This window comes from Olea europaea, unplaced genomic scaffold (assembly GCF_002742605.1).
Source record: "Olea europaea var. sylvestris unplaced genomic scaffold, O_europaea_v1 scaffold963, whole genome shotgun sequence".
NCBI classification, from domain to species: Eukaryota; Viridiplantae; Streptophyta; class Magnoliopsida; order Lamiales; family Oleaceae; genus Olea; species Olea europaea.
The window spans coordinates 277,721-294,087 of NW_019268131.1; positions in this window are offsets into that span (position 1 = coordinate 277,721).

The following is a 16,367-nucleotide window of genomic DNA, read 5'->3' on the forward strand; positions in this document are numbered from 1 at the left end:
GTTGTCTAACTACAAGCTAGTACATTTGAAACTGTAATGATCATGGAAATTGAATATAATTTCAATGTAAATACTTTTTTATAGTCTTCTATTACTTTCAAGTCTACATATTGTACATGCCAGGTTGTTAATATTATGCATATTCACATAATGATATACACATCGTTCCTGTGACACATAAAGCATTTAATGTTGTTCTAGTACAAATATGTACTAGTTCTAATAATAACATTGAAGTCGTTTTTGAAGCACAAAACGATATAGATGTTATTCTAATGCAAAAATGCACTGAATAACGTAACATATTAAAATCGTTTCTGTAGCAAAAAATGATTTCGATATCATTTTAATATGAAATACACACTGATTAACTTATTTTGGAAACGACATAGAAGTCGTTATGATTATACATAATGACATAGACGTGGTTCTTCAAATTGGGCACGCGCCCAGTATACACTAAGGCTCGCACCCGCTATAATTGGTTATTTTAAGTACCTCCCAATAGCTGTCCAAGCAAGCACGAACTTTGCATGCTTAGGCATGAGCGTGGATGACTTTTACATTATCTTCAATTGAGTCATCCAAGTCATTGCATCCTGGGTCCTTCAATGACATAGATGTCATTTTTTCCATACAAAATGACAATGATATCGCTGCAATCCATAAACACACTAAACAACGTAATGACATTCATATCGTTTTAATACAAATTTGACGAGTTTGAACTCTTTTCAGTAAAAATCTTAACTAGAATGACATATATGTCGTTTCTTCTCATATCAAACGACAATAATGTCGTTATAGTGTCAAACTCGCGAGATAACGTAACAAGGTGCACATCTTTTTAGTACAAATTTGACAAGTTTGAACTCGTTTTAGTTAAAATTGTAACTGAAATGACACAAATGTCGTTTCTTTTAATGTACAACAACAATGATATCATCGTTGCATCAAACCCGCGAAATTTTATAATGACATCAATATCATTTCATTACAAAGTATACGAGTTCATATGCGTTACTTTTCAAATAATGACTAAATCGACGTACTGAAAATGACCAATTACAACGGGCATGCACCTTAGTGTATATTGGGCGCGCACCCAATTTGAAGAATTACTTCTATGTCGTTATGTATAGTCAAAATGATTTCTATATCGTTACAAAAATAAGTTAAGCAGTGTGTATTTCATACCGAAATGATATTGGAATCGTTCTTTGTTACAGAAACGATTTCAATATCGTTACATTATTCAGTGCACCTTTTGTATTAAAACGACATCAATATTGTTTTGTGCTTCAAGAATGAATTAAATGTCGTTATTAAAATTAGTAAATTTTTGTACTATAACGATGTCTATGTCGTTATGTATAGCCACAACGAGTTCTATGACGTACTAAAATACGTTAAGTGGTGTGTATTTCATACTGAAACGATATAGAAACCATTTTTTGTTATAGGAACGATTTCAATATTATTGCATTATTCAGTGCACTTTTTGTATTGGAAAAACATCTATATTATTTTGTGCTTCTGGAACGACTTCAATGTCGTCATTAGAATTAGTGCATTTTTGTACTAAAACAACATTAAACACTGTGTCAGAGGAACAAAATGTATATCATCATTAGATTGAGTGCATTTATATCAACTATAACTATATGAACATCGTTTGCATTTTATGTGGAAAAAATAAGTACAAAAACATAAAATTACTTTAATTTTATTTCAATAGTACAAAAGCTTTTAATAGTACAATGACTACAAAATTTAATGAATTATCTAGTGCTTCAAATAAGTACAAAACTGTTAAGTTACAAGTCAGGACAATATTATAGCGTTAAATTTCACTACTAGCTGATTGACTCGTACAAGTGGATCGAACATGACCAGTTTTCTTGCACCTATTGCACTTACAAGGCGTACGTGTATTTCCGGCTGATCATTCTCTCTTTTTTTACGGTGGTCTACCTTATTTTCATGCCAATGATGGAAATACTTCTTTAACTATCACATGCTTGAAAAATCGCCATTCGACCTCATTTAACAAAGGATATGCGAATATAATACACACTTGCTTCCACTAAATATTAATATAAAAATAGCTACATAGGTTATAGCTGTCATCTCCTTTAAACCTCACAAGCAGCAATTGCATGCACACATGAAAACTTGTGCAGATCAAATTTCCTACACGTACAGGTTTTTTCATCTAAGTCCACAAAGTGGTTTAAAATATCACCAACCTAATAAATGTCTGAAGATACTTGATTTACCTTCAGCCATTGACTCATTATATTTCATGCACATTTTTTTCTCTAAAGGTAGCATGAGGTAGGTCACACATGTTTCCGCCTCAACATGTCTTTCATAAAATTACCTTTGTAGTGTCTCTCGAATATATTCAATCAAACCGACCGTGGAAAATTCTCGAGCACTCTTCAACAAACTATTTAGAGATTCCGCATTATTCGTAGTTATTATATTGTAATGTATCCTAATAAAATATACTCTAGCCCAATAATGAAAATCTTCTTCTAATAGATACTCTTTGATGCCCTTCTTTTTACTACATAAAGTCACCACGTTGGATTCAAATTCGGGTATAGTATAAGCTTCCGAAATTTCCCTAAATAAAATTGCAAGATCACTTCCTGGAAAAATTTGTCTTCAAGTTTTTTTGCAGGTGATATGTGCAATTACTATGATGAGTAAACTGAAAAACATTTCTAAATCCATTTTTGATACATGTTGCATGATCAAATATAATCACATGCTCGTCTTTATCACATATTACTAAGATCAACTTTTGAAAGAACTAAGTCCAAGATTCATCATTCTACGAATCAACTACTCCCCATGTGAGTGGAAATATTTTAAAATTTACATCCTAACAAGTTGCTACGAGCAGAGGACCTTTCATTCTCGATTTCAGGAATGTACCATCTACAGATATTACCCTCTGCATTGAGTTGAGAAATCCACGTATATTTGGTCCCAATGCCATAAAATAGTACTTGAAGTGCCGATCAGGAGTAGTATAAATGAATGTCAGTGTACCAGGATTTCGCATCTCCAAAACATGACAATATGCAAGTAATTTCACATAACTCTCACAGAGGTTTTCATGGATCAGTTTACAAGCAAAATGCTTAGCTATATATGCTTTAGTATAGCTTACGGTTATACCGAACTCTCAACGAATGTCATTAATGATGTCCCTTAGTCCATAAACTAGGTTGGCATTTTAATACTTAGGGGCGATGTGGTTTCCAATGATCATATATGAAGCATGCATATGGTCTCTACGACGAACGCTCATGGAGCAAGAGTGATGACCATTATACTTTTGAAACTAGGACTTTTATGCAATCTTGGTTGCTCTCAAGCACTACTTGCAATTTTCATCAATACAAACAATTTTATAAGTGCTCTTGTTCGACTTCTTAACTCTGTATTCAAAGTGACATTTCACAGCCAACAATTGCAGTTTTGATATTAGGTCATATTTTGATGTAAACAACTGGTTCACATGTACATCTTCATTTTCTGGAATTCTTGCTGATGTCCCACAACGGAGCGAACTTGCATTTGCAAATATAATCTGACTACGTTCAACATTATTATCATTCGCTACATTCTGACTATAAGGTTCATCCATGGATAACTCCACATCATTGTTATCTGCTACAAGAAAATTATCATCGCCATCTATTCTTTCAGGACTATCTTCACTTACATCAAAATCATTACAATCAACAAATATTCCATCGTCATTGTCATGGTTACTATTGCCATCCATTCGAACATGTTCCTTCTTGTTGTTAATATTTGTAATTTGTCATTTACCCTCTATTAGTAATAAATATCCTTCATTACCAAAATCTTTTTGATTTTCAACTTCATTCAAAGGGATTACACAAAGAAAAGTTTCTTTAAAGATAGATAGAAACCACTTCACATTGTTGTCATAATCAATTATGGTTGAAGTAGCTAGAACTTCAGACATTATAGCGACAAGAGCTGAAATCTCCATCTCCATTTTGTACAGCTTTGCATCGATGTTCAACAAATCTTTGATTTTATCATACAATTTTACATAAGAAATAGTTTTCGCAACAAGAATAGGAGTTGTTTTTCCTTTATCATTCCCTACATATTTCCATTTCCATATACCTTCAACTGATTGCTCTTATTCAACTGGATAACAAACTGATGCGCATACCATATTCGCGGTGTCGATAACTGTAATTCAATATAAAAATTGTCAAATTTCAAACATTGTGTAGTGCTGAAAATGATATGTAAGTCGTTACGGATTGCAGAAAATAACATGTAAGTCATTATGTACAGAAGAAAATCAAATATATGTTTTACAGTAGACCAATAAAAAGAATAGTCAAACATGTCTTTGCCAACTTACATGTCAATCTAATTTATATAAATGACGAGTAATGAGAAAAGGGCTGGGAAGTAACCCATATCAAAACTCTAATCCAATGTTAAAATGAATTCAAAATCATTGTTCACAAATGAATACCATAAACATATATACAACAACATGAAGAAATTATTCAAAAAAATAGACAAAGAAAGTAACCCAAAAATTGAAAATTTACATTACTATCTTCTTTTCCAAATAGGGGTGGGCATGGTTGGGTTAGATCGGATTTTTTCCAACCCAAACCCAACCTAACATGGTCGATTTAATCTAAAATCAACCCAATTAATGATTTAAACCTAACCCGATCAAGTTTGGGTTGGGTTAGTCGGTTTGGGCTTCGACCCATTAAAATTGGATACGATTATTTTTTTTGTTGAATTTTGATAAATTTTTAAAGTTTGAAATTACTTGAAAATTTCTGCTTTTTTTAAATACCTATATAAGGAATTCTTTTTTGAAAAATAATGTACAAACAAATTTAAAATTGATGAAGTATTTTTTTCCAATTTTTTGGAATTTATTCATTTCATCATCACGTTCTTAATTTTTATTTTATTGTCAAATAACATTTAATTTGTACATAATGTTCGTGTGAATCAATCTATGTAAAGAAAATGAACGTTTATAAATTATAAGTCATTATCATATATTTACTGTTGTGTTTATTTAGGTTTTTTTTTTCATTTTAAATATTAATTTTCTTAAAAATCATAACCCGAAATCTAACCCAACCCAACCTCAAATATGATTTTTCAACCTAGTCCAACCTAACCCAACCCAAATCAACTTAAAAAATAACCCAAACCGATCGAGCTGGTTGGGTTGATCGGTTGAGCGATTTGGGTTGGGTTTTGCCCAGCCCCATCTCCAAATGCTTGATAATAACGTTACAAGATTTTATTACTCACTTCATCCAAATGAGTGTTCAAGGAAAAGGGAATGTAGTATAGTTTCATTAAGTAGAGAAAAGTGAGAATGAGAAAGAAAGGGATTGCATACCTGTAGAGCCGATTTTTTAAGAACAAATGGAAGGTAGAATTTAATTGGGGTGATATGGGAATTAGGGCAATAATGTCTCTTTGTATTAGGACATTTTAGTCATTTATAAATTATATTTTCCATATCTTTCAGCCTTCTACCTAAAAAATATAGTTGGTGGACTTTTTAAACTAATGTTTTGTTTGACTAGACTTTTTAAATGGAAGCCCCATATGAAGTGTTATAGAGCGACGTGTTTAAGTTATTTTAGAGGACGAAAATGAGAATTTACAAATGTTTTTGGTACAAGATAACTACATATGAGGGTAGGGACAAAACTTCTAAACTGAATTCAATTATACTCAAGTTAAATACCCGAATGAATATAAAATTTGATTCGATTTTCAATTCTAGATCAAGAATCGAAAAATCAAACAAGAATTAAAATTTTCTAATTTTTTTTTAAATTCGATTAAATCAAATTATTTTATTTTTTCTTAATAAATTTGTCAATTAACTAATTAAGTGACCAACTCTAAATGTCCAAGACTCCAACTCCCAAGGACCTAGTCCAATTTGAGCCCAAAATATTTTTTCCTACCAATGTCCGTCTAAGTCCAATTTCACTTCATACTTCACTCGTTCTGTCATTTAGGTTTTAGCCGTTACCCTCGTTTTCAGCCACTCACCTCTCCCAAGCCACGACTTCATATTTTCTCCTCAAGGTCATCGGCATTTTAGCATTATTATTTACCAATAGAGGCTAAGTAATGTATATTATGGTTAAGTAATAGAGGCTAAGTAATGTATATTATGGTTCTTAGTGTTTTATTCAACCGCGAAAAAAATAAGGGGGGAGAGAGAGAGAGCGTCACAGTGTCTTTTGTTTTATTAGCAATTAATAGTTCTTTGCTTTATTAGCGATTGTTAGTTCTAAATTAATAGTTCTTTGCTTCATTAGCGATTGTTAGTTCTACGTCGACTAATAGTATTCCCACTTTATTATACCACATGGTTCACGGGTATTTATGTTCATTTATTTACCTTGAAAACTGGATTTGAAATTTTCCATTGACTTCGTTTTTCTTATTTGGTCTTTTTGTGCTTGAAATATTGAAAGTTAATTTTGGAAGTTGTTTAATGGAAAGTCTGAAATTGACATTTCTTATTTGAATCGATTCCATATTGTGCCCCCGTTTGGCCTCCATTCTTGTCAAATTTTAATAGTTGGAATAATATTTTTTTGAAAAATGTGTGGTCGAAAAAGAATGAATTTTTTTATTTGTCTATGATATTATTTTATGGAAGATTGTGTGGTTGAAAATAAGAGAAAGAAAAAGAATAAGAATGAAAATGAAAATGGGGGCCACACGGGGGCTATATAAACAAAGGATGTCCATATGTGTTACTTTTGGGTATGAAAAAAAAATCATAATCTAGTTGTATTATTCACACTAATTCAAAAGTCAGTTAGATAGTTTGAAAATAAATTTTGATATATATTTAATTAATAAAATATAATTATTAAATAAATATAATAAAATCACAGTTATACTATTAATGGTCATAGTTCATAATTATAGGTTACATATTTATTTGCTAGCCACATATCATCAAATTAGTTAATCACAGATTATTTCGAGAACACAAATCAAAAATTTTATAGATCATAGATTATTTCAAGGTCATAAATCAAAAAATTTATCGGTCACAGATCAAAAAATTAGAGGTTACAATTTATCTAAGATATTACAAATTTACTGGCCACAAATTTCAAATAGTTGGTCACATGCACCAAACACCCCAACCACCGATCCTGATCCCACAACAATCTTGGTCACAAATCACCACCTCCCAATAATAATAATAATAATAATAATTATTATTATTATTATTATTAAAATATATAATTAGTACCTGATTTGTGATTAATTAAAGTTTGTATCTGATTTTTGAAAAGAGATCTTCAAACATCGTCTATTGTGTAATTTTCACTTTGGGTATACTAATATCATTTCTTGACCCGATTATTTTTTGTACATTTGCACACTTGTTAGACATGTAAATCATAGATAATTCTAATTAGTTTTTCGAAAAGTATGGTATTTGTGTCGATCTTGACCACTTTAAATTTAATTAATGTTTAAAAAAAATCTTATAATCACATTATATTTTAAAGGTCAGTCTATCCTTACGATAAAGTGAAAATCCCTTGGACGATAATTTGTTGTTTAATGTATTAAAATACATCACAACTCTATTATATAATTAGTCAAGTAACAAATTGTCACGTAAAGTGATGATGATCATAGCATTATCCCCCTTTTTTCGTACAACATAGCTCCCAATTAAATTTTGCCGTATTTGGATCCAGATCTTGATCTCATTTGGGTTTGGTAATAAGTTCCCTTTTGGTCTCTGTTATTTCAAATTATAATTTTCTCTTACTTATTTTCAATCACACATTAAAAAAAATGAAAAAAAAATACTATTCTTCAAAATATAAATAGAAATAATGGGTCAAACGAGGGCTAATCCAATTGACAAACTAGGCCTGGCCTGATTCCCCACAAAAGGCCCTCTAAACGGCCCATAAAGAATAAAAATACCGAAATAGCTCGTTTGTCCCCGATAAAACTCTTCAAATTAATTTAATTTTTTCTTCGTCCTATTTTCAATCAAATAATTTTCGATAAAATAATATTATAGACAAATAAAAAAAATTTCATTCTTTCATGACCATCCTCTTTTTTTTTTTTTTTTTTTTTTTTTTTTTTCCCCCCTAAAAAACAATATTTCCTCTTATAAATCAAAATAATGGGAGGCGAACGGGACATCCCTGCCGAGTGTACCAGAACATTTTAAATTTTCTCCCCCCTCCATATAAAACGGGGTGAATTTTCTGCTATTTTCCGCATAAAAATTTCTCTAATTTGGATTCCATTTGATCTGCCGAAGGGTTACTCAGTTAACCTCTCTGCAAAATTCATTTTTATCTCGCATATTGACGTCGGGTAACGTATCTTTTCGATTTAATTTTTAGTTTTACCGTTTTCAATCATTATTGATATAATTCCTAGTTTATCATGAGAAGGACCTAAACTATAATTTTGATTGCTTGGAAATATGATAAACGAATGATTTTAATGTATTTTGTCATTTTTTGGAAGTTAAGGCAATCAGGTTATGTAATGGACCACATTGCGAAGAAAAGGTTACATTTATTCCTCAAATGATCAGTTATAGTTAGATTGGTGAATTTATAACTAGGATTAGTTTTTAAATGAAAATTGGTTTTTGCTGACTTTTGGTGCTCCGAATTTTTGTAGGTAGTTTGATTGCTCGTGAAATGTGGAATGGAGTGTATCAGTGGAAAAATAGTGAAATGATTTGAACTGATATTCTTGGAATATAGTATTTTAATTAAAAAAATTTGACACCTTGATTACCATATACTATTTGGTGTTTGAGATGGAATGATTGCGTGGCATGACAGACAGTGGTGACTTGGACTCAGAGTGCGCGATTGATAGACACTTGTTCTATTTCTTTGTATCAGGAATATATGTTTTAATTAAAGTCATCACAATTAGGTAGAATGTGTTGAGATTAATGCTGCACATCATTTTTTATGTTCTGCATGGAGAAGTAATTATTTTTTATTGGTCTTTCTTTCTTTAATTCCTTTCCATTGTCTCTTATGATGCTTGTTGTCCTTCTTGGCACTTGGCAGCGGGCGGGTGGATTAGATGATTATTCTTGAAGTTATGATCATAATAATTAAGGAGATACAGAATTCACATATATTTAGAAAAAAAGAAGTAAATAATAATTATTAGTAGCATTGCATACTTTAAGAGCTTGATGAATTTTACAACCCACTAATGCTAGTAATTTAAAGGCTAGAGGGGAACAGCTAGTTTAGATCAGAAGTCCAATTTTTTTTGGGCAACAGAAGTCAGTAAATAAAAATTGAGAGGCAGCTGAAAGATGATAAATAAAAATTTGCGATCACTTTACTGATTTGTTAGGCAACTTGCAAAACAGCGTTTTACTTGAATAAATTCGTTTTCAGGGTCGTAGAGTTCATTCCTTTTTCTGTTAGTAAATAGGTACCACAGTTGCCTTCTTATGTCAGTTGATGGTTTTAGTTATGCCTTTTATGCACCATATGTTTAGTAGGGGTATATTACAAGAGAAGTTAAGAGTAGAAATGATGCATCTTTCTGCTGATATTATTTCCTTAAAAGTTGCCATCTTCACAATTGAGCAGTCTTTCCTGCTGCTGTTCCTTGATACTGTGTGACATTTCAATCTGTCTTTCAGGGAACTAGTGACTAAACAATGCAGGGAGGCAGAGATCTGTTATTTGGATTCGGAAGTCACAGGAGTATAATGCCCTTGTTTGAGCACCATTTTTGTGAAGAAAATGAATTTTTGAATAGTGTATTGATGGGAAATGTGTGGTTAAAAAATAAGGAATTTTTTTTTTATTTGCTTATAATATTATTTTATTAAAAAATGTGTGGTTGAAATGATGTCAAATCACTGTTGAAAAATGTATTTTGGTTGAAAATGGGGCTCAAACAAGGGCAATATCTAGCTTTTTGGGTGGAAGAGACCCATTTGATGACCCTTTTTTTAAACACCCGTTTGAAAGCATGTTTGAGTCGAGCTTCTTTGGTCCTTCTGGAAGTACATTTTTGGATGCACATGCTTCTGGGTTGCTTGAACACCAGCCATCCCAGCCCAATGGAACCAGGGGACCAATAATTGAGGAGTTGAAATCTGATGACGATGAACAAGAAAAGGAAAGGAGAAAGGAACTTATAGATAGTAATCCAAGTAAGCATGGCAGGTCTAGGAAAGAGCCTTATGTGGAGTATCCAGATGATGAAGGCGCAGGTAATTTGTATTTTGTGTTTTATTTTGCACTTGGTTTCTTTTAATGTACAGTTGATCATGTTTCCATTGACATGGATTGATCTATTTTTGTTTCAGAGAAAAAGAGTAAGCAGATGACTCAACAAAATGATTTTAACCAGATGCATGTAAGGTCACATCCCCAAACACAAAGCTTCACTTTTCAGAGCTCGACTGTGAGTTATGGTGGTAGAAATGGGGCATACTTCACCTCATCCAGAACAAGGAGGACTGGGAGTGATGGTGTAAGTGAACTTTAAGACAACGTGATTTATTCCTTGAAATTTCAAATGCTTTCTTCTATATTATTTTTCTGTAAAACATTTTTTCTTAAATCAATAGTTGACGTTGGAAGAATGTAAAGAAGCTAATTCATCTACCAGACAAGCAACTCATAGGATCTCAAGGGGGATTCACGACAAGGTAACATCTCTAGATCCTCCTGTTCTTATTACATCGTATTCGGTTTCAATTACATCTGAGATGTTAATCCAGATCTTTGATCTCAGATGTTTGAAAGATGTTCATTGTGCTGTAGGGTCATTCTGTTACTCGGAAATTGAAGGCAGATGGTAGAGTGGACATGATGCAAACCCTCCACAATCCTAATGAAGGTAGTTTTCAATGTATATATTTTCTCCTGGTGTGTGATGTCATGTGCAAATTTTTGACCAAATGTTGTGTTTCTGCACTTAGATGAACTTGTCGGATTTGAGGAAGCATGGAAAGGAAATGTGAGAAGGCTAACTGGCTGTACTGAAGAATTCTCTGCTCAAAATGGTATGGGTAAGGGATTATTATCAACATTCCTGCTGTCTTGTTTTTGCCTGAATATCTGGTTTGCACCTCCAGTTTCATTTTCTTTTTTTAAATTCCTTGTGGTCCTTTGTACATTAATTTGGTGGTTTGTCGTTAATTGAACATTTTATATTTGGTTTCTTCTATTGTAGGAAATATATTTGAATTAGGTCTTTGTTGATGCTCATTATTTCCAAAACACATTTTTCTCTATCTTCTTTTCAATCACACATTCTTCAATAAAATAATATTACACGCAAACCCAAAATTTTTTCTTATTTTTAACCACACATTCTTCATCAATTTGCTATTTTAAAATGCATTGTTAGAATAAAAATGGGGCTCAAACAGGCACTAGATATGTTTTCTCGATTTCAGATTATTAGGTTGGGACTAGATGCTCTTCACTTGCATTTGAGAAAACCTTGATTTTGTAGGGTATTTTTGTGTTGCAGTTGGGTGGAGCATGGCCAGAAATCTAACCTTGCGGGGACGTAATTTAATTGAGAATAAAAGTTCTGGTTCAAATATCAACGCGAGTAATTATTTAATAATTCTTATATTTTTCAGATTAACTTGGTATACATTATTATTTTTTATTTTTTGAAGTTGTTGCTGAATGATCATGTAACTCTGCATAAGTTTTTCATACTAGATGTTAAGGGAGGCATGTTGCGATAAGTTGATAGTTAACGTAAAATTTTGTCAAATCTTATGTTATGTAACTGATTTAGGATGCAATCAAACAAGATAGTAGAATTATAGGAGAATGGGAGAGGGAAGAGAAGAGAAAGGAGGGAAAAGAGAGGAGGGGGAGATAGAAAGAGGACAAAATTAGACGTCATATGGAAGGGAAGGGAAGAAGAGAAAGGAGGGGGAAGAGAAGAAGAGGGGGAGATAGAGGAAAAAATTAGACAGACGGAAGAGAAATTGCGGGAGAAAGTATCAATTTTTTGTTCATTTCAAAGTTGTGTTTGTTAAACCTAGCGTTAATTGAAGTAGTATTTTACTATAAAATCAATTAAATCAAACCGTAATTATGTTTCCTAAAATAAGTATCAAAACTGGAAACTAATTTAAATAATATCAATATGTGATTAACGTGCCCCTGCTATCATTAAGAACATGGTCCAGTGGCATAAGTTGCAGAACTGACTTGTTATGTAAAATTTTGGAGATATACCTAAAGCTCAGATAGTGTAATAACAAATCTTATTCATTAACATGAAGTTCACCATTCTATTTTCAAGAAAATTGGATCGTTGTTATTCTTCAATGGCATTCATGTTTCTGTTGATTTGAAAATGGAGTATCAAAACAGTGGATCCTAGTTTTTCGTGAAGGCCATTGGACTCATGGAGGGAAAATTAAATTCGGTTTTCTACTTTTCACAGGACAACATCTAGTGGGGTTAGTTGCCCTGGTTCAACCCCCATTGCTCCGCCTTTGAATATGGCGCACTTTGAAGTATTTCAATACAAGTGAAATTTATTTTGATTGATCATCTGTCTTATTCTCGTGTTATTCTGCCAATTTTATTTTTTGGGTTGGTATTCAGAAGGTTTGATGTGGACGCTCAGGGGTGTTTTAATTTATATTGTGACGTGTTCCCATGATTTCGAAGTTCTGTTTCCCAATTAAGCTACTAAATATGCCATTTGGTGCAAAATCTGTAGGATTTGGAGGCAGTGGTCCAAACAGTGGAAGTTTGGCGCTTCCTTCTACCGGAAGATCAACCAATTTTGGATGCCCTAAACTGTACACTGGACATGGGGTCGGTCCTCCTCATTTGCTACAGTCGGGAATGATGAAAACAGATGCTGGTGACAGGATACGCTCGTCCATGGTTAGATCCAAAGGAGTTGGCACCAGTAATGTAGATCAAGTGAGGAGGCGTTAGTAATGTTTTTACCTGTTACCATATAAATCTTTTTTGAAGCCTCATTTTCGACTCAGATATGTGAACACGTCCTTTTCTGGTTATATTTCAAATATATAAAAATAATGCAAATATGATGGAAAACATGTTTTCTTTGCACTTTGGCCATTTTTATGCGTATGTCTATGGATCTTTAATGCAGATCATATCTTCAACTTTAGAATATCATAAACTACTATACTATTTTTTTTTTCCGTGCAATTATCTGACCCTTTGTTGTTTTGCATTTAATTACAAATTGGTGTGATTTTATTTTATTCTTTTTCTGCTTTCTGGATTGTTAGAAGTTGGTGGGTGGTGTGAAATTTTATAATAAGAGTTTCTATACGATTCTTTTGAAAATTTAGTCGGTGAAAATTTTATAGAATTGTATCAAGTTTTCATTTAGTGGAAAATTTTGAGTGTCCATAAATTCTTTTCTACATTTTTATATAATCTTTATGTCTGGACAAGAGTTCTGTTGGCAAATTGGATGATTAGTTTTAGTTGCCAGCATAAATTTTACTCACTGCTATTAAATCTAGTACAATATGCCAAATATGCCCAGATGATTTTGGCCAATGCTTAACTTGGAGCATTTGTTTAATCTTAAGGCATACGATAGATTATACCTTTTAATTGAATGGATTAGGGTTACAAAAATATCCTGTACTTTACATTCTTATCTTATTTTGATAAGAAAGCGCTTTTATTTCAGCTCGGTAGAACTTGGGTCCTTGGCTGATTTCTCGAAAGAAGTTTTTATGGGATTTTTATCCACCAAAATTTTGACTTTCGATTCTAGGGAACGAATAATCATAATGGCGTAGCTTGGTAGCGTATTTGCTTTGGGTACAAAATGTTACGGGTTCAAATCCAATCATTTCTATCTATTACTCTTGTAATGGTAGAAATAATCAATCAAAAAGTTAATGAAATTTTTTTTCTTGATCAATGAATGAGAGTCTTTGCATGTAGGTTTAATGCATGTCATGTATTAGGTTTTAATTCTTATGATAATCTTAAATGTCGAATATTAATTTCATATATACAAAAAAACATATTTAGTACATACAAAAATTTTAAACATTTATCTAAAATGCTTAAAAGGGAAGAATATCGTTAGGCATCAAGATCACTAGACCAAGTACATTAGACACCAAGATCACCAGACTAGACCAAGTAAAGGATCGAACGATTAATGGTAATTAGGCAGATAGCTGTCTTCTTGTAATCGGTTGTTGCAAAAAAAATAGCTTTTGACAATAGCGAATCACAAGAAGACAAATGTTTTTCTGTATCATTTCTGTTAAAAAAGTTTGTATTTGCAGATTAATTCGAAATTCTTTTGGAATTTATGTTAAGTTGTTACAATCTAATTCCATGTGTTAAGCCTCCATTGGTTAGCAAAGGCTGAATTCATTATGGTAAGCTCCCTTCGACTTGTTGGCTTCCTTGGGGAAATTGATTTTGAATTTTGTTAATTGTATCATCCCGATTGACAACGTCCTCACAAAAGGGGTGTTCATGATTTTTTTTTAATTCACTGTGGACCTCTTTCCATATGTGTGGTTGTCAAATCCAATTGTATATGTGACATGATCGATTGACTTTTTTCCAAGATTTTCACTGATCCCATTGATTACGCTGTCTTTTAGGGATTGATAACGTTATTTCCTTTTCAAACAAGTCCTTCCTAAAGTATATTTAACCCTGGATTCGAACATCGTGGTCACCTTCGCCCATCGAATGCCATTAATGTTTCACCTTTAGTGTTCAGGCGTAAGGGATCCAATTGGTTGGCGAGGCATCCATCAAGAAGCATTTTTATGCGAACACCAAAGAGATGACAACATTGTTGAAGGTGAAAACTTGGTTACATGTCTTTTGTTAAGGAATAATGCTATGTAATTTTATTGGAGTTGCAACCACACTTTAGATAACGCTAATGTGATATTAATTGATAGATGAAAATTAAACTCAATTAATTTCACCTTTCATTTAACAAATCTTCTAGTATCAACTAAACTGGGTTTACAACCCCAGTGGAACTAAACGACATTACTCTTTGTTAAGACCCATACGTTTGCCATGGGTTCCATTGTTAATGCCTTTGCTGCCACGTGAGCGCTCATGTGGAATCTTTGCAGATTTCAAATTGTAGCAAAAATTTCCAAATTAATTTCTAATTTCCAGAATGATAAGAAATCATTCTTGGTTTGAAAGGAAGTAATTTACTCAAAATCACCAGGTTTCAAATTTTCAAGAATTTTGACCTAATTTTTCTGTCCATTTGGCCGCCCTACACCAGAACTTTGACATGTCGCCATATCGAAAAGTATTAGCATTTAGCAAGCACCATCATCGTCTTGCTATTTGCTAACGCTATCCCAAGTAGTGATGTATCAAAATTTGGATGGTCGGACAACCACAAGATTTCAACTCATTTAGCAAAACGTACTCCTATGAACAGCGCCGACAAGAAACCTATTCTAATCCCTTCTAGTCATTTCCTATCCAACGTAACATGCATACCCCAAAACCCGAGAGTACACCGGGGATAATAATCATGGAAAACTCCAAAGAAGTAATGAAAGAGATTCTAGCCTGAGAAGAAGCCAAAAATGTTTGCAACATAAGAGGAATTAAGATGACAGGTAAAATGAATGGCAGATACTATTGCTTCCAAGAAAGAGACTAGAAAATGCCAGATAGCCCGATACGAACATCATCAAGATCTTAAGAAAAGCTTTGTAATAAACATAGGAGAATCCGAAAAAGAAGATTACGAGGAAAGAGAAAACTGAATATACCCAACAATCCTCCATGTGGACCATATCCAACCCAACAACTCATATATGAAATTTCCCTAACAAACTACTATTCACATTCAAGTTCAGACCAAGAAATACAATATGGGTTCGGAGCGGGCGGGGCGGAGACAAATTCTCAACATTTATGATACACAAATTCTCAAACCAAAATATCAATTCTGTTGTTCAGGAAAAAAGTGCTCTATAAGCCATATCACGGCTCTCGAACTCTTAAAAGCACTTGAAGCAAAAAGCCCCCTTTTTTTGGCAATCAAGAACCGTAATGATAAAGTTGTTCAAACACAAATAATAGTATATAATAGCAAAGACATTGATTATTAAGTTTAATTTTTAACACTAAAAAGTAGGGTTCTTATTCAAATTGTAATATTAAACAAAGAATCCCTTTTCATGGCATCTTATACAATGAAACTGCATAAAAGATAATAAAACAGAAATATTCTATAGTAACTGCACTTCAGAAATTATT